We start from the raw sequence: 19,406 nt of genomic DNA, 5'->3' as shown, positions 1-19,406 counted from the left end.
CACATAGGACTCTGCTGTCAGCAGCCTCCCAGCCTGTTGGTTTACTTAATTTCTCCTGATGAAGTGCCAAGAATAAATTGTAGGTGAGCAGCAGAGCATTTTAATGAGTCCAAAGCCTAATGAATCTTTTCCTTCCTTTGTCAATTAGAATTTCAAAGCTAGGATCCCCAAGGACCAATTTATTGGGAACAGAGAGAAGCTTTTTGTTCATAAGCTGCTGCCTGAGATACCTGCCCTGGCCCTGTATATCTGCCATGTAACAATCCTGCTTACTCAGATATAACACCTAGTAGGATAGAGCCTGACCAGGGAGGCTCCTTCTTGCCTAACATTTTTGGATCCTGAACTTGAGGAAGGAAAGGAGAGGTCCAGGGCATTTCTGAGGGTGGGGATAGGGTTGGTCAGAGAATCAGAGCAGCCCTGACTTTACTGCCATCTCCTAGGGATACTAGTCTTCAAAGAGCTAATAGTAACAGATCAACTTGCCATTTACCCAACTGAGTATCAAGTATTGTATGATACCTATTTACCTTATTCTGAATCCTCACAACCTCAAAAATAGGTATTAACAGCACTATTTTACAGAAAGGGAAACGGGCTCTGAGAGATAAAGTAAGAATTAGCCTAAGAAACACAAGTAGTAATTGGCATGCAGAGATTTGAACTCAGGTCTGTGCAATTCTAAACACTAGGCTCTTTCTATCAAACCATAAAAATAACAGTCATATTCAGGAGCCAGCAGATGGTCCTGAATGGCAGACATGGCCTGTGGGCAGACACAGTCATGTTAGACACTTGCCACCAACGCACTATGTTTTGCCCAGGCACAAGCAAGGGTGGCTGTACATCGCTGGTCCTGGCACTCAACAGAGTTGGCAATCATCCATCCCTAGAAGATAATCCAAGTAGAGTCACCATCAACACTACCCTCAGCTTCTACCCCAGAAATCTTTTCATGTATTTGGTTTGTGAAGGATTTCTAATCCTTGATGATCTAATGGCTCGCACACACCAGTTCTCTACTGTTAAGTCACGCAGGGTCAGCTGAGTTACTACTGCTTTGTCATCAACCACAGGCATATTTTCCAAGGTGAGCATATAAGCAAGTCAGGTTCCCAAATGCTAACAGAGTTGAGTTTTAGTGCTTTGTTGGGAAAAATACCTAAGAGTAAGGTCAAGAGGCTTGTCCAAGTTTACACAGCTAGAAAATCAAACAGCAACAACTAGAATATAGGTTCATACTGAATTCTAACCTGGCTTCTATCTATATACAAGAATAACACAAATAGGCCGGGCGCGGTGGCTCACGCCTGTAATCCTAGCACTTTGGGAGGCCGAGGCGGGCGGATTGCTCAAGGTCAGGAGTTCGAAACCAGCCTGAGCGAGACCCCGTCTCTACCAAAAATAGAAAGATATTAATTGACCAACTAAAAATATATATACAAAAAATTGGCCGGGCATGGTGGCACATGCCTGTAGTCCCAGCTACTCGGGAGGCTGAGGCAGGAGGATCGCTTGAGCCCAGGAGATTGAGGTTGCTGTGAGCGAGGCTGACGCCATGGCACTCACTCTAGCCTGGGCAACAAAGTAAGACTCTGTCTCAAAAAAAAAAAAAAAAAAAAGAATAACACAAATATATAAAAAAAAGATTAATGCTTTTAAAATTTTTTTAACTTTATTATTTTAAGACAATTGTAATCCTCCTGCCTTGGCCTCCTAAAGCAGTAGAATTATAGGCATGAGCCACCATGCCCAGCCCTAAGTGCATTTTAAAAGCACTGGACACTTACCATAGTGCCTGGCACATAGAAACCCTCCTAAGAAACGATAGCTATTAGATAATTAAGAAAAAGGGAAAGGGCTTTCAGGAGGGGCCTTTAAGGAGGAGTGAATCCAAGTTTCTCTTTACAGAATGCTTAAAGTGTGTACACATACAATACCTTAAATAATCCTTCCAGGGGAAATGGGCATTTATTGAAACCTTAAAATCTGTACCCCCATAATATGCCAAAATAAAAAAAAATTAAAAAAAAAATAATCCTTCCAATAACCTATGAAGTAGTTAGTAACAGCCCCATTTACAGATTAGAAAACTGCTCATAGATGTAACTTGTCCAAGATTACTATGGCCCCCGTATGTGCCAAAGTTGGGATTCTAATCCAAATATATCCAACTTCAAACTTTATCCTCTTCCACATTGCTTTTATGGGGTAAGACTGGGGCTGGGCTTCAAAGGCAAGCCTGTATATAGATCGGTGGTTAAGAGCAGGCTGCCAGTTCAGGTGTGGGGGTAGCATGAAAAAGGACACAGAAGTAGCAACCTGCTATCTTTGCAAGGGGTGGTAGTTCAAATAAAACAGTAAATTCAGATGACAAAACTCAAATAAAAAGCTAAAGTAAGGGCAGGAGGCAGAGGGCCCTGGAATGCCAACTGCTCTTGCCAAATATGTGGGTTACAACTTAACTCCCTTCTGATGGAAACTAAAGAAAGGGAGGCAGTATGCAGAAAACAAAGAGCCAGACACAAGGAGGCAGGGGAACTGGGGAAAGCAACTCAAACTATTAATAGATAAGTGGCCTTAGGCATGTCAATTTCTCTCTCTGGGTTTCTAAAACCAGGGCTTGAACTCAAACATGTCCAAGGACCTCTCTAGCCTTAACCATCTAGGAATCACTCTATTGCCAGGTCATGTGAGCAAATATGGGTCTAAGAAATGCTGGAAAAGAAGGCTGCGTAAGGTAGGTGATTAGGTATTCAATGGGATTCAAGTTAATCTTGGGCAAAAGACAGAAAATGGCAGGGAGCAAAGGAAAGGAGGCTGAACCAGAATGGTACCAATCCTGGCCTTGCTCTTACTTAACTTGTTGTGCAGCCCTGGCTACATGCCAGCCTCATTTCCTCATCAGCCAAAGGGCCCTCACAATGGCTGCCTTCTAGTTATTCTACAAACATGCTCTGCCTCAGGGCCTTTTCACCTGCTCTTTTCTCAGCCAGAAATGACCTTCCTGCTTGTAGAGGCCTTCTCTTTCTTCATAATGCATATGAAATTATGTAATAATTATTGATTTATTTATTTTCTGTCTCCTCCATTAAAACAAGTTCCCTGTATGGTCTGGCCTCAGCTGCCCACTCTCTAACCTTATTTCCTGCCTCTTTCCCCCTCACTGGTGCTGCACCAGCCACAATGGCTGCCTTCTAGTTATTCTACAAACATGCTCTGCCTCAGGGCCTTTTCACCTGCTCTTTTCTCAGCTAGAAATGACCTTCCTGATTGTAGAGGCCTTCTCTTTCTTCATAATGCATATGAAATTATGTAATAATTATTGATTTACTAATTTTCTGTCTCATCCATTAAAACAAGTTCCATGAAGGTAGTCCTTGCTTTGTTTGTTACTATATCCCAGCTGTAGAGCAACATCAGGCATTTGTTGAATGGATAACTGAATAGATATATGTATAAACTACTGGTCCCTAAGGTCCCTTCCAATGCTAGTACTCTGTACTAACTTAATGGCTTATGAAACTGGTGAACATCTCAGAAGTTCCAAGCCTGGGTGAGCTTAGGTCTAACCTGTCCATCTGGCTCCAATTTTTGATACCTGCCTCGTCTCAATGGTTCTTCAAAAATGTAATACACATCCTACCATAGCTGCATACATGTACAAATAGACAAATACATATCACTTAATTCTTGAATCATTATTGTATGTTATGTGTGAAACACAGTGTATATATATATATATATATACACACACACACACACACACACACACATACATACATACATACACACGAGAGCCTGGAACATTGGGTACTTCAGAGTTTGGTCTCAACTAACTTCTATAACTTTAACCCTTACCACACTCCTATTCCTGAAATCCTTATATTCTGGCTACACTGGACTGTTTTCCCTTCTCTGAAACACCTATGTAAGGCTTTATGCCTTTATGCTCACTGGTCTCTTTGCTGGGAAGCTACAGTCTCCCCTCTGCAACTGCCAAATACCTCATCTTTGAAGTCCAACTCAAGTATCACCTCTTCTGTGAAGCCTTGCTTGATCTCTCAGTTAGTGTTCCCTTCCTCCAAGCTCCTAAAGCACTCCACATGCTTCCATTTATAGTGATCACCACTATAGTCTACTTACTTTACCTCCCTGTCCTTCTTAATCAACTGTGGGCTCCAAAGGCCTTAACCATGTGATTGGCTTCTTCTTATCCCTGAGGACCTATTCTTGTGCCTGGCACAAATGTTTACCAAATTGTATCTTAACATGGCTCCACAACAAAGAATGTTTCCTGACCTTCATTGACAGACTTGATCAGGAAGTTCTTCCTTCACACTGTCTAAAAGTTGGTTTCCCTAATATTCCTACCTACTATGAACCCCCATGAAACAGAGAGCATGAGGAAAAGGAGGCTGGAAAGAAAGTGGAGATGTGTCTTTGCAGAGCCTTGAATGTCATGCTAAGGAGATTAAGATTTATTTTAGAGGTTTCATGAGCAGGGAAGTGACAGGAATAAGATCTGTGCCTTAAAACTAAGGAGAGAGATAGAGAGGTTTCAAGGACCAAGGCTAGACATAGAGAGGCAAGTGAATTGATAATTAAAATAGTCCCAGCAACAGATAATTAAGGTCTGACCTTACATAGTAGCAATGGGGATGGGAAGATGGGCAAAATCTGTTCAGAGAGAACACCACATAATGAAAATCAGATGCCTACTTTACTATGAGTAGAACTGGCTCTGTGTGCAAAATAAACTTCCTCCAGGTGGAACTCTGTAACCTCTTTGCATCCATAATGGCCCCAAGGGCAACTGCCAGCAAGTAAAGAGCCCCCTTGACCAGAGAAAGGGGAAGAAACAAGTCTAGGATAAGCAAAGGCCAAAAGCCCCTGCAAGAAAACTCAAGATCTTGCTGATAGCTACTACCCACAGAAACTTCAGTAAAGAGGTCAGGTCTGTGCCCTGAGCAGAAAGGTGCCTTCCTGGGTTGGGATGGCTATAGCTGGCTTTAATACAAGAAGTTCTAATTATTTTCAGTGGCTGTGTATTAAGAAAAATTATCCAAACTTGCAAGTAAGGCAAAAAGATGATTGTGTGACTCTTAAAGTCATGTTAGAACATTATTTATTATGCATCTGAGAGTCATCTGACACTCTTGGAATGGAATTTTGTATGACTTATCCTTTATGTAAGAAACTGAAAAGCATTTTTTAAGTAGAGAAAATAACTCCCAAGGTTAATTTTCATTAAGATATTAACCTATTTTGGATCTAATTTAGCAATCTTATTTCAGCAATCCTTCTAATAACAACCTAAATCCAGTTTCTTAGCTATTTTCTTTCTGCTGGTTTCTGCACCAATCAGTTAAACAAAATTTGACACATGCCTGCTAAATGTATGAGAATTATGCCCTGATACACATCCACAGGCCTACCTACCTCACAGGAACCAGATGTAAAGAGGCAAAGAGAAGCCTAAGCTAGGCACAAGATGCCAATAAAGTATTATAGGTAGTAGTCACTTATGAAATGACATAAAATTCAGTGTAGTAGAAAGGACACTAGGCTGAGAGTCAATGTATCTGCTACTAATTCACTGTGTGACCTTGGGCACATTACTTACTTTCCTTTGTTGGACTTCAATTTCACAATTACAAAATGAGAAAGTTGGTCCAGGTCAGAGTTGTTTGACAAACTGTGATCCTGGGAACTCTACAGGTTTAAGGCAGATGCCTCAGGGGCTGTCTTTGGTAAGGAAGTGGGGAGGCTGAGCCACCAGGCCTCCTGCTGCTGCTTCAACGAAAGCAGCTATTTTAGATGTTGTTTAAATAAAAGGTTCCTCAGTAAACTTGATTGTTAAGGTCCTTTCCCACTCTGATATCCTAAAATTTCATGATTTTATGGCAAATGGTCCTAGGGAAAATGCAGAGAAAAAAAACAACTCCTCTCACCTTATGCCTAAAAATACCTCTCATTAAGAAGGGTAAGCCCAAGGCCAGGGACAGAACCCTCTAAGGGAGGACTCAGACTCACCAGCATTATTAAGACTATGGATTTGGGATTCTAGCTCCTGATTCTGCTACACAAAGGCAGATTCCTTCAGTTTCCTCACAGTACTACTTCTGAAGGTAAAGTGCTTTCAAACTGAAAAGTGAGTACAGATTTGAAAACGTATCAGAACAATCTTATACCTAAAATGTTTTATGTATGTATATCTCCTCTCCTGTTAGGTCCCTGGAGGAGGCTCATCAAGGTTGAAGTGTATAGACCCTTTCTCTTTCCGTCCCTGCACTTCAGAGTCAGGCGTACAAGTAGGGGCTTATTGCTTGAGATACTCTCCCCACTCAACGTTGAAAATGACAAGTATGCTTTTTACTAGAGACTCTATTCCATGTTGAAGATGGAAACTTGGCTTCTCTGTTACTGCTTGGATCTCTGAGCTCTACGCCTGAGTTCTGGAGAAGTTGGTTTGAGGCCAGCAGAGCAGAAACTCTTGAGAAAATGCACTGAAGGCATGAAAGATATTCCCATCATACCTAGGCCACCAAATGCCTCTTTTTGGGCACTCCTGAATACTCTACCCTCCTGGATGGGCTGTGGCCAGAGGCCAAGGAGGCAGTATGGTACTTACGGTACTCATGAAGGAGCTTAGTCTATGGGGTCAGAACCTGAGTTCAAACTCCAGCTCTTTCACAGACTAGATGTGACCTCAGTAAATTCATTGACTGCACTGAGCCTCAGCTTTCCCCTCTGGAGCTATTAATAGCTTAATGAGTTATAAAGATTAAGAGAGATTATCTATTTAAAGTACCTATCACAATACCTGGCATACAGTATACACACAATAAATGTTACTTCTATTCAAGAGGGAAAGGGCAAAAGCAAAAAACAACTAAATGTCATTTATATAATAGGTAGGGAAGACTTGGGGGACAAACCCCAGCCAGCAGCAGATCAGAGCTGTGAGTGGCTCAGAATGGGAATGGGCTGATTTGGAAAGTCTGTTGTGCTATTCTAAGAGCATCTGTATCTTGTACCAGCCAAAGCAAATCAAACAGGAGTGCTTATGGAGCACTTGTTTCTAAAACAAGTACGGGCTGTGTTATTGACACACGCCACAGGGGAATTGAGGAGGCAGTTGGCAGAGATGTTAAGAAAGCTGACAGGCTTTCAGTTCCAATCTTTGCTACTACATAATATGGGCACAACTGACCTTGGCTCTAGAGGAGAAGAACACCCTGATATGAAACACAAGAGACCTTGGATTCTGGTCTGAGCCTGAACCCGAGCAGATAGATGACTTCACCTCTTGGGCCTGTTTTTTCTTTCCTCTTCTGCATAATAATTTTGTATGTTCCTACTCTATTATCACTATTGCCACTTTCAGATGATGCTATGGTCCAGAAAGATTATGCTAGTACTGGCAGCAATCTGAATTCAGGGTCTGCTATCAAATACTGTAGTCTTTCTACTCTGCTGTATTCTCTTTCAGGATCAGGTGGACCAAGGCATTTCTAGATTTGAAAACTGAATGGTTCTTAGTGGCCTAAAAATGTAGTTTCAAGAGCATTCTAAATACTTTAGGGTTAGACAAAGCCTGGCTGGTTAAAAAGCCTTCTCATATAAATGAAATCCTTAATACCAAGGACAAAAGCTGGGGTACAATCACAACTTAAGAACCAGAAGGAAGTGGATAGTAAAATTTCAGAAAATCGTCCCTGGAGAGGACCTTGGAGAATATACTGCCTAACTCATTTTCATATATAGGGATACAGAGGATACAAAAAGAGAAACAGCTTGATTGGGAACACCCAGTAATATGGAGCACAAACTAGGTCCTATGCCTCATGGTTCTTCTCACACTTGCTAGCTACTCAGTTTCCAACCTTCTAAGCCATTATGATCATCTCTTGGATATTTCTTTTCCAAATGCTGGGTGGCAGGCAGGTCACTGTTCCTGCAGCAGACTTCTAGTCACTTCTAACACCTTCTCACTGCAGATGATGGCTCTTTCTTTTTAACTGTCCCTGCTGTAGCCTTCACCCTCTTGGTGCGGCAGGCCGAAATATCGGCTTTTGTGTCTAGGGTGAAAAGTGCGGTGGGCCGATATATCCTCCTACATAGGAGCCAACATATTGGTCCGCCGCACTTTTCACCCTAGACGATATATCGGCCCACTGCACTAAGGGTTAAGCAGCACTGAAGTTGAGGCTTCTCCTTAGGTCTCTCTTGACTCTTTAATCCCTTTGGACCACAGAGCAATGTGCCGTTGGAGGCACAGAATAGGAAGAGACATTAGCAATTGCATATCAACCTTCTACATCTTTCCCTCTTTGCAGAACTGAGGAAATTGAGGCCCAAGTATAAAATGCTTTCCCAAGGTTGAGAGTTAATGGAATACGGTTAAAAGCCTGGGTTACCATACTCTCCTACTTCAATCTGACACTGAACACACTAGTATCAGAATTTATTCCAATTACTAGTAGTTGAACACCAATACAGGACAGGCAGTTTTTTCACCATATCTTATTAGCAACACAATAACCATATAAAGTAAGCATTATTATTCCCATTCTGCAGATGAGGAAACTACAACTCAGAGAGGTTAGTCACACAGAAAATAAATGTCAGAGCAAAGACCCAAATCTTAGTAACTTTGGCTTTAAAACCTCCTCTCTTTCCCCAACATCATATGGCCTAAGGTTTTAAAGAATATACAAAAATGGCTGAGGCCAAGGCAGGTGGACCGTTTGAGCTCAGGAGTTCAAGACCAGCCTGATCAAGAGTGAGACTCTGTCTCCACTAAAAATAGAAAGAAATCAGCTGGACAACTAAAAATATACAGAAAAATTTAGCCGGACATGGTGGCACATGCCTGTAGTCCCAGCTACTCGGGAGGTTGAGGCAGATGGATCACTTGAGCTCACGAGTTTGAGGTTGCTGTGAGCTAGGCTGACACCACAGCACTCTAGCCTGAGCAACAGAGTGAGACTCTGTCTCAAAAGAAAAAAAAAAAAAAAAGAATATACAAAAATGGTGGGAAAGATATAGCTAATTAATCTTCCCAAAGACCAGTTACACCACAGGTATCTTTAGTCTCTTGCCCTATGAGACCTTTAGTCTCTTGACAAATTGGGGGTATAGAGGGTGGCAATGGGGAAGGGGGGTAGACAGTGGAGACTCAGGTAATACAAAACGACAGAAAATTCCAAAGAAGCAATTTCTGCTTTGCGTTAATGAGGTCTTTTATAAAACAGGTGTTTTCCCCTCCTGCATCTGCCCCATTTGATGATAAGTCCCTTTTATTCATCTCTTACTCATCTCAGGGTTCTAGCACCATAGTTGCTGATGGACTTTGCTTTCCTCAGATGAGGAAAGTTGTTTCTCAACTTAGATTTTGATCTCTTGGTCGTATTCTTAAGCTCAGGACCTTGTCTTACTGCCATAGCCAACATCCCTAGAAGTGCCCTCTAGCTGATCTGACCTGTTAGAACCTGTCAGTCCCTCTTCTGTTTGGCTGATCTCTTGCTCTGGCCTGCTGCTCCAGTGGGACAGAAAGATGCTCTCTAGTTTTAATGGAAATTGGAGATGAAGCAGGGGGACCCAGAATTCAATAGTGCCCACAGCCCTTTGCATGCTATTCTTTTCCCCTAGCAAGCTGGACCTTATTGCTTTGCTATGACAGCAACCCTCAAGAAAGCCAGCCAAAGTAATAAAATATGGCCAAAATCCCTGGGTGGGGAGTGAATAGGGACAGGTGCTTCTGGTGGCCTCCCTCAAATTCCACTCCCACACACAGAATCCTCTGGGAGCCATATGATGATTACACTGGCAGATAATGAACCTTCTGCCCTTCTAAGCTACCAGGTCCACCTTGGTCAGACATTCATCCCTATACCCTGAAGAATGATGATGCACTTCCACTGCTTCTGGACCTTCTCAGACTCTGTCCTAGGTCTCTATCACTATAATTACTAACATTAATAGTCCCTTAAATTTGTACAATACCTGAAAGTTTTAAATAGCACTTATTCGAAATGTGCCTTATACAGTAGACTGGGTAGAAACTATTATTCTTTGTTTATAGATGAAGAAACTAAAGGCTGCAAGTGTGTGCCCAGCAAGCCCAGGCATTGCTCCCACCTCAATGTTACCTATGGGACCTGCATTTTAAGCCGTATTTAATGGAATCAAATCTCTGTTTAGAATCGCATGGGCAACAAAGGTGTTCAGTAAGGCGCCCAAAGCCATCTCAAAGCTTCTGAAGTCCATGAGGTGTGCAGCAATCTCCTCCAGCTCTATATCATGCAACCTTCCTCAGAAGCCTGGGAGTTCTGGCTTGCTGTGTGTTACCTGACTTCCTGCCAAACCATCCCCTATTTCATATTTGAAGCTCAGGCCTGCCTCATTAAATCAGCCTGTCCAGTGCTGACTTAAGGGCAGGCAGGATCCCAGCTGCCCAGAGCTACAGGTCTAGCCCTAGCCCCCTTTTTGTTGGTAACACACATATACTATAGACCACTTGTCTCCCCTATTGTTTCAGAAAAGGCCCTCTCTGAAGCTCTAAATCAGGTGTCCTCAAACTACGGCCCACGGGCTACATGTGGCCCACCGAGGACATTTATCCTGCCCGCCGGGTGTTTCTGCCGCTGCCACTGCTTGTCCTGCTTAGCAGCCGACTTGTCCTGGGCCCACAGTGCGCATGTGTGGAATGGGTGCCACACTCTCCAACGGCCCTCCAACGGTCTGAGGAACAGTGAACTGGCCCCCTGTTTAAAAAGTTTGAGGACCCCCTGCTCTAGATACTTCACCAAAGACTCCTACATCAGAAGGAGCAAACTGATAGTCCCCAGATATAGTCAAGCTGAAAAGAGTTTGGTTTAGGCTGCACAGTACCTCAAAAGTCAATAACCTAATACTTAAGAATCTAGAAAAAAGGCAAACTAAACTCATAACAAGCAGAAATTAGGAAATAATAAAGGTTAAGGTAAGAAATCAATGGAATAGAAAAACAATGAAACCAAAAGTTGGTTCTTTGAAAACATCAAAAAAATTGGCAAACCTTTAGCGAGACTAAAGAAAAAGAAAAGACAAATTACCAACAAATTAGACAATTTTGGATGAAATGGATAAATTCCTAGAAAGACAAATTATCAAAAGTGTCTCAAAAAGAAAAAGAAAAACTAAGTAGACCTATAACAAGAAAAAAAAATTGAATTAGTAATTTTTGAATTTTCCCAAAAAGCCCAGGCCCACATGGCTTCACTGGCAAATTCTATCAAATGTTTTTAAAGAAGAAATAATACCAACCCTTCAAACTATTCCAGAAAACAGAGGAGAAATGAACACTCAAATTCACTCTATGAGGCTACAATTGCTGATACCAAAAACAGACAAAGATAACAAAAGAAAACTATAGACCAATATCCCTCAGCAAATCAAGGCCAACACCATATAAAATAATTATACACTACAATCAAGTGGGATTTGTTCTAAGAATGCAAGGTTGGCTTAATATATGAAAATCAATTAATGTAATACCATCTTAAAAGAATAAAGGACAAAAACCACACAATCAACAAAATCCAACACCCATTCATAATAAAACCTCTCAATAAACTAGAAATAAAAGGCAACTTCCTTAGCCCAATAAATCATTCCCTCCCCCCCTCCCTCCCTCTCACACACACACAAACGTACAGCTAACACCACACTTAATGGTGAAGACAGAATAATTTCCTCCTAAAATTGAGAACAAGGTAAAGTCATCTGCTTTCACCAATGGTATTCAACATTGTACTAGAGATCCTAGCTGTGCAATCAGGCAGAGAGATTTCTTTTTTAATTGATGTTAGATTATATCATTCCTCTACTCAAAACTCTACAGTGAAACTCATAATTTTCTAATTATTTTACTATTATCTATACTCTTAGGGTTATTTATGTCTATTAGGACTTTAGGTAGAAATACTATATAATGATATGATACTGTGCATCTTTCTCACCTCTCTGGTTCAGTGACTTCTTATTGGTAGCTTACAACTGACCATAATGGAAGTATTAATATTTTTTCCAGAGAAGTTGGCAAATGCTATAAATCAGGGCTTGATTTATTGCTTTGGTATATATCTAGGCTTAAGATAGTTATGGAAAACATATTAATAATGCAGATTAAATTTAAAAATGTGCTATGTTTGTAGCTATTAAATAGTGAATAGCACAGAAAAATGAGGAAATATTCTTCTAGTATTCAAAAACTATTTCCAAAGAAGACCTTCACATCACTGATGAATAAGTAAAGTTATTCATTATTTCATCTTACTGCCTAATGTAAAGGGAAATAATCAGTCTTCACATTGTAAGTATACTAGTTTGTCAATTGCAACTACAGGTTGGCTGTGGGCGCAAGTTCAGCAAAAATCAACAAAAGCATTCTGTGACAATCAGTTGGCTATATGGAATTTACAATAAGGAATATTGTATATATTATTTGTAAATTGTTATACATCATTATTGTCAATAAAATTTATAATAAATTTATATTTGTATAAAAAAAAAAAACTCTACAGTGGCTTCCTAGTTCGCTCAGAATAAAGCTCCATATGATCTGGTCTCTATCTACCCTGTGACTTCTCCACATTCCACTCTCCCCCTTGCTTTACTTCATCAGTGGCCACACTGGCCTGCTTTTGTTCCTCAAACACAATGAACACACACCAGTTTCAGGGCCTCTAACCTGTTGAACTCTGCATGCCTGGACTGTTATTCCCCAAGATATACTAATAGCTTATTACTATTTCAGTTCCTGCATATTTCTGCACAGATTTTATTTTCTCAGAGAGGCCTTCTATGATAATCCAGTCTCTCCCTATTCCCTTATCCCACTTTATTTTTCTTCATATTTATTCATTTGTTTACCAGCTTTCCTTCACTAGAATTTAAACTGCAAGAAAGAAAGCCTATTTTATGCACTGCTATATCTAAAACACTTGAAACTGTGCCTGGTACATGATAGACGCTCAAATACTCAATGAACAAATGTCTCCAAAAAGAAAAATTTATATAGGAGAATGAGTTTAAAAGGGGGTGGGGGAGATAATACTGGCCCAAGAGGCTGAGAAGGATCAGGGCTTTAGGTCATAAGGAAAGAGCCAATGTAGTATAATAGAAAAAACTTGGTTCTATGGAGCCACATTCTTCTGGGTTCTAAGCTTAGCTCTTCCAATCACTGCCTACACGTCCCTCTCTAAGTCTCAAATAATTTATAAAACAAGAATATCACCACCTACCTCCCAAGTTGCTATGAAAATGAAACAAATTTAAGTAGAGAATTCAGCATAGTGCTTGATAATGTTAATATATTAATAGCAGAGACTATAATCAATTTAACATTTTCTGATAACTCTGGCCTTCAACAGGAACCTAGAACCACAGAAATTACCTAGCCCCATCCCCATCTTACTAAGCACACAGATGTTTGTAGAGCTGTTGCTCCTAAATTCAATGGCCTCCAGACTGCTGTCTTAACTTCTCATCATTCTTTCATCCCTCCCCTTACTGTCAGTTTTCAGCTTTCACATCTAGCTGCTATTAATGTAGCAGCTCCTCTTCCTTTTTTTACATGCTGCTTTTAATCTTATGGAGGGTTAGAAACCAGAATGCTAAACTTGTTACAACAACAAGTAAAAATAAGAATAAATTAGCAGTGTACAAGGGCTTAAGGATGACAATACTTTGTTATTGTTTGTTTTTTAGTTCGGCTCTGGAAAAATGAGGCTGTTAGATAAAAAATCTATTATATAGATACCTATATATTATACACTTATCTGCATTTACATGGAACCATTCATATTTTAAAACTGTCAATACTGGAACTTTTCCATAGGGCAGTTATTACAGGAAAAATAAGATCCAAGCTTGGCACCAAGGCCAGGGAAAGGCCAGAAGCTACAGAACTTTAGGTTAATTAAGACAAAAAGAGGTGGCAGCAAAATCCTGGAGTAGGAGGGAAGGTTGGAGCTGGCCAGTGTGACACGAGCCCAAGATTACCAGATGGGTGCCAAACCCCTCTATGCACCTTCTGGCAGACAGAGGGAAGAACAGACTGTTGTTAAACAGAGTATAAAGAAAATGGCCTACATATCATTGGCCAAGGGAGAAAGCAAGATGGCAGGCAAACTGGAATGACCATGACCTCCATAAGATATAAGGCTTTAGTGTAGTGTCCCTTCAGAGGGACAGGCAGGGAATCTAGGGCCAAAATAGGAATAGCCTTCCTCTTCTGAGATGACAGCAGGGAACAAGGTAACATCTCAGTGGGATGAGTCGCATTAAGTGGCGACTCATTTTGGGAATGGCTCTTGAAAACAACTTTAATTTCTATGCCAGCAATAGTCTTGCAGCCAGGGTTTATAAATGCACTTAAACCTGCACCCTACAAATTATGGATGCCAATGCTGCCTGGCTTTGTCATTTATGCCCCAGAATCCTTTTCCTCGCAGAAAGATTGAGCTATGGGTAGGGCCTGCAGAAGGAGAGAAGGGCATGGGAGAAGATTTACGGTGCTAATTTTAAAAGAAAAATTCTCCCTTTTACCTTTGGGGACTGAGGTGCCCCAATACTGCTATAGTTTGGATGTTTGACCCCTCCAAACCTTTTGTAAAAATTTTATCTCCAGGCCGAGCATGGTGGCTCACATCTGTAATCCTAGCACTCTGAGAGGCCGAGGCAGATCGTTTTGAGCTCAGGAGTTTGAGACCAGCCAGAGCAAGAACAAGACCCCATCTCTACTAAAAAAACAAACAAAAAAAAAATAGAATGAAATCAGCTGGACAACTAAAAAAATCATATATATAAAAAAATTAGCCAGGCATAGTGGTGCATGCCTGTAGTCCCAGCTACTCAGGAGGCTGAGGCAGGAGGATCACTTGAGCCCAGGAGTTTGAGGTTGCTGTGAGCTAGGCTTGACGCCATGGCACTCTAGCCCAGGCAACAGAGTGACACTGTGTCTCACAAAAACATTATCGGCCAGGTGCAGTGGCTCACGCCTGTAATCCTAGCTCTCTGGGAGGCCTAGGCGGGCAGATCGTTTGAGCTCAGGAGTTCGAAACCGACCTGAGCAAGAGTGAGACCCCGTCTCTACTATAAATAGAAAGAAATTAATTGGCCAACTAATATAGAAAAAATTAGCTGGGCATAGTGGCGCATGCCTGTAGTCCCAGCTACTCCGGAGGCTGAGGCAGTAGGATTGCTTGAGCCCAGGAGTCTGAGGTTGCTGTGAGCTAGGCTGATGCCACGGCACTCACTCTAGCCTGGGCAACAAAGTGAGACTCTGTCTCAAAAAAAAAAAAAAAAAATTATCTCCAATGTTTGAAGTGGGGCCTAATGGGAGGTGTTTTGGTCCTTGGGGGCAGATCCCTCATTAATAGATGATTAATAGATGATGCGGGAGTGGAGGAGAGTAAGTTCTATTAGTTCTCAGGAGAGCTGATTATTAAAAAGAGCCTTGGCACCTCCCCTCTCTTGCTTATTTTCTTGCCATGTGATCTCTGCACATGCTGAGACCACATGCTGTCTTCCCTTTACCCTTCCACCAGAAGTAGGAGCAGCCTAAGGTCCTCACCAGATGCAGATGCCCAATCTTGAACTTTTCCAGACATCAAAAAATAAACCTTGCCTTCTTTATAAATTACCCAGACTCAGTGATTCCTCTACAGCCATACAAAACGAACTCAGACATATTTACAATGCTTTCTTCTCACTTTACTGTTTCATTCATGCTGCTTTACAATTTGTGAAGACTCCCAGCGTACATTTCTCATTTGATTACCTATAACATCCCTGCATGGCTGATACACACACAATAGACATGTAGGGTGACAAGAAGGCACTCTAGTTATACAAATAGGGAAATGAAGATTGTCCAAGGGCACACATGGAGAGAGAAGATTAAAACCAGTTTTCCTAACTTCAATCCAGCTCTCCAGGTCCCTATCTTGTGCTAGACCAAGTGTTTATGGGACTCCATATGTTACAGACGTTTTCTTCTCCTTCCAGTCACAGCAGCCTCTGCCTGAGTGAAGGTTCTATCTTTCAGACTATTAGCCCTCTCAGAAATACCACTGCTCAGAGGGACCCCCAACTCCTACCTGCTCTGCTGGGTCCCTCAACTGAATCTCCTTCCTCAATCTCTAAGGAGGTCTGTCTTCTTTAACTCTGTAAGAAAAATCAGAATTACAGGGAGATAAGCAGCCCAAGAAAAGCCTGCCCAGTCAGGAAGAACAATGATATTTATAGTCAGAACAGGGTCCTAACATCAGCTTTGTGAATTCCCAGGTGTGAACCTTGGGCAAATTATTTCAGATTCCTAAGCCTCAATTTCCTCATCTATAAAATGGGGTTTTAGAGCCGGGTGCAGTGGCACATAGCTGTAATATCAGCTATTCAGAAGATCACTTGCTCAGGAGTTCAAGACCAGTCTGGGCAATGAAGAAAGATTCCATCTCAAAAAAGAGGGGAAGGGGTTGTCTAGACTAAATGAGATCCGTAACACAGTAAGTTCTTAATGTATTGATTTTCCTTCACTTTTCACCATCAGTGGCCTCCCCATTGAGCTTCCCTTTCATTCAGCCCTACTCTATCACTCCATCTTCATCACTTGTCATGATCACATTTTTCAGAATTGAGAAAACTACAGGATTTCCTGAAACTGACATATGGACTTGATAGGTCACAGTAGAAACCAAAGTCAGGAAAGTCTCTAAGGGCTGTGAGACCACATTAAAGATCTTAAGGGAGGACATGTATAGCTGTCAGGTCCCCAGATAACCTCTGGCAAAAGCAAGAAGGAAGCAAGCCAGTTCTGCCTTATTCATGGCAAATGATGCTAGACATTCTCATGGCAGTTCTAGGAAAGGAATCTCAACCTTGCTCCCAGTTCAGGATGTTGCCTAAGCCAATATCTAATCTCTTAGACATGGAGTAGGAAAGTAATCACCTGTAAGTTATCTGTACTAAAGGTAAAACTAATCCCAAAACAAGTTACCCTCTATCTTGGCCCAAGCTTGTCCACAGTTTTCCCAAGCACCCTCACTCACCAGTACCAAGGCTGTGCTTAGCACCAGCTATTTCCTCCTTTGGGTTACAGGGTCAGCACCAGCTGCCTCTGGGAACAAAGCTCACCTACAATAGAGAGAGAAGACCATTGGGTGTCCTGCTCAGAACAGGTACGAAGTCAGGGTAGTGTGGGCATTCAAAGTTCCTGCCCTCACACATTTTACATCCTAGTAAATACTAATTATTTTAAGTATATATTCAAGTAGGTAAGGGGAGAAAGAATAACAAGGGTTAAAGCAGAGTCTACTTTTAGATGAAATGGTCAGGGAAGTCCCTTCTCCAAAGAGTGACATCTGGATAGAAATCTGAATAAAATGAGGGTGTAATATATGCAAAGATCTGAGGAAAGAGTGTTCCAGAGAAGGAGAATAGCAAGTGTAAAGGCTCTGTGGCATAATACTTAGGCAAGAATAAGCTTGGTAGGTTTAAGGAACAAGATGACCAATACAGCTAGAATGGAGTGATAGGGAGAATGAAGTATATACGAGAGACACATGGAGGAACTATTTTTGTTCTCTATTTTACATACGAGATAACAAAGGCTCAAAGGTCAGGTGACTTGCCCAAGATCAAAGCTAAATCAGTGGTAAAACTGGGAGTGGAACTCAGGTCTTCTAGACAGCTCTACTCTGTCTCACTCCTGGTTCAGGTTCTTCTAGGCTTAGATAACCTGGACCCTAGTTGAGACAAATTTTCAAGCATTCTGAGATTCCTTCAGGTTTCTGTAGCTCACCTCCCTCCTCTGCTGGGTGAAGACAGTGGAAAACAGAGAACCTCTACATATTCTCAGAAATGGGGGGTAGAGGTGACTCTGGAATGAGGAGAACAGTAGCACATATTGGGCACTCTTCTAAACCTTTTACTGGCATTAACTCATTTAATCTTTACAACAATCCTGGAAGGTTGGCGTGTTATTATTTTATTAATGGGAAAACTGAGGCATAGAAGTTAATTAAATTTGCCCAATTCATACAGCTAACAGATGGTGGAGCTGGGACTTGAACCCAGAAGTCCAAATCCAGGACTTGCCCTCCAAACCACACACTGTACCACTTCTCAAAAAGAGAAGGCAGAAAAACATGTTCTCCAGTTTTAGTTGACACAGCTGAGAGCCCCCATCCATTTATACCCAAGCCTGACATCCTCTTCCATTTACTTGCAGTCCAGGCTTTCCACTGAATACAAGTTGGATGACTCCAGAGTCCTTCAGCCAATTGGTTCCAAAGGCTCTTCTAATCTCTAGCTACTGTGATCTCAAAATTACGATGATAACAACCAACAGCCATTTAATAGCCTTTTTTTTTTTTTTTTTTTTTTTTTTTTTAGAGATAGAGTCTCGCTTTGTTGCCCAGGCTAGAGTGAGTGCCCTGGCGTCAGCCTAGCTCACAGCAACCTCAAAGTCCTGGGCTCAAGTGATCCTCCTGCCTCAGCCTCCTGAGTAGCTGGGACTACAGGCATGCACCACCATGCCCAGCTAATTTTTTCTATTTATGTTAGTTGGCCAATTAATTTCTTTCTATTTATTGTAGAGTTGGGGTCTCGCTCTTGCTCAGGCTGGTTTTGAACTCCTGACCTCGAGCAATTCGCCTGCCCTCAGCCTCCCAGAGAGCTAGGATTACAGGCGTGAGCCACCGCTCCCCCAGCCTAATAGCCTTTTACTGTACACTTGGAAACAGACTGAGTACTGGGCTCAGCACTGTCTTATTTCAGAGAAGGAGTGGGAGTGGGAACTGCTCCAAGACATCAGTGGAGAGATCGTGGGGGGCTCCAGGCTTGGAACAATGCAGCAAACACATAGAACTGAAGGATCTTTGCAGCTCCAGGTCAAAGGACAAGGCAGAGGCACCAGGGGGTGGGTAGTAAGGGGACTGGACTATCAACGCCTTCAACCCAGCCAGTCAAACCAAAATCATGTCCTACTTCCCAGCCTCCATGGCTCAGCAAATGATGTAGCCATTCTCCCAGGTACTTAGATTCCAACTGTTCATGCTCTAAACCCCTCCTTCCCACAATTGCCAAATCCTTATGGGATATTTCTTTTCTTTTCTTTTTTTTTGCTCTAAGAACCCTATATCCAAACCATTCTTCTTTATTCCCTACAGGGTCAACTTCCTCTTGGTTCAGGATCACATTATCTTTTGCCTACACTGCTGGGATATTTCTTAAAATTTATTGCCACTGCAAGGACAGAAAGTTATAGTAGTCTCTCCTCACCTTCCTGCTCCAATCCATTGGACTCACACTGCCAGACTAATGGTCCTAATGCCACTCTCCTGCTCAAAGATGAC

General features: G+C 41.8%; 1 protein-coding gene across 12 annotated transcripts in view; it reads right to left on the bottom strand.

The window, feature by feature from the left end:
- Positions 1–19,406, bottom strand: part of RALY (RALY heterogeneous nuclear ribonucleoprotein) — an 87,952-nt gene that overhangs the window by 35,976 nt on the left and 32,570 nt on the right. For 8 of the 12 annotated variants that reach the window (XM_012754712.3, XM_012754713.3, XM_076011045.1 and 5 more), the window contains exons 2-3: positions 17,100–17,184; positions 16,152–16,218 (exon numbers count right to left, since the gene is read on the bottom strand). The exons of 2 other annotated variants lie outside the window; for them this stretch is intronic. The gene's annotated coding sequence lies outside the window, so the exon portion shown is untranslated. The remainder of the gene's footprint in view (positions 1–16,151; positions 16,219–17,099; positions 17,185–19,406) is intronic. 2 more of the 12 variants (XM_012754717.2, XM_076011040.1) reach the window with 1 other exon arrangement.

This window comes from Microcebus murinus, chromosome 16, assembly GCF_040939455.1.
Source record: "Microcebus murinus isolate Inina chromosome 16, M.murinus_Inina_mat1.0, whole genome shotgun sequence".
Classification (NCBI taxonomy): domain Eukaryota; kingdom Metazoa; phylum Chordata; class Mammalia; order Primates; family Cheirogaleidae; genus Microcebus; species Microcebus murinus.
This window is presented reverse-complemented; position numbering and strand designations above follow the sequence as displayed.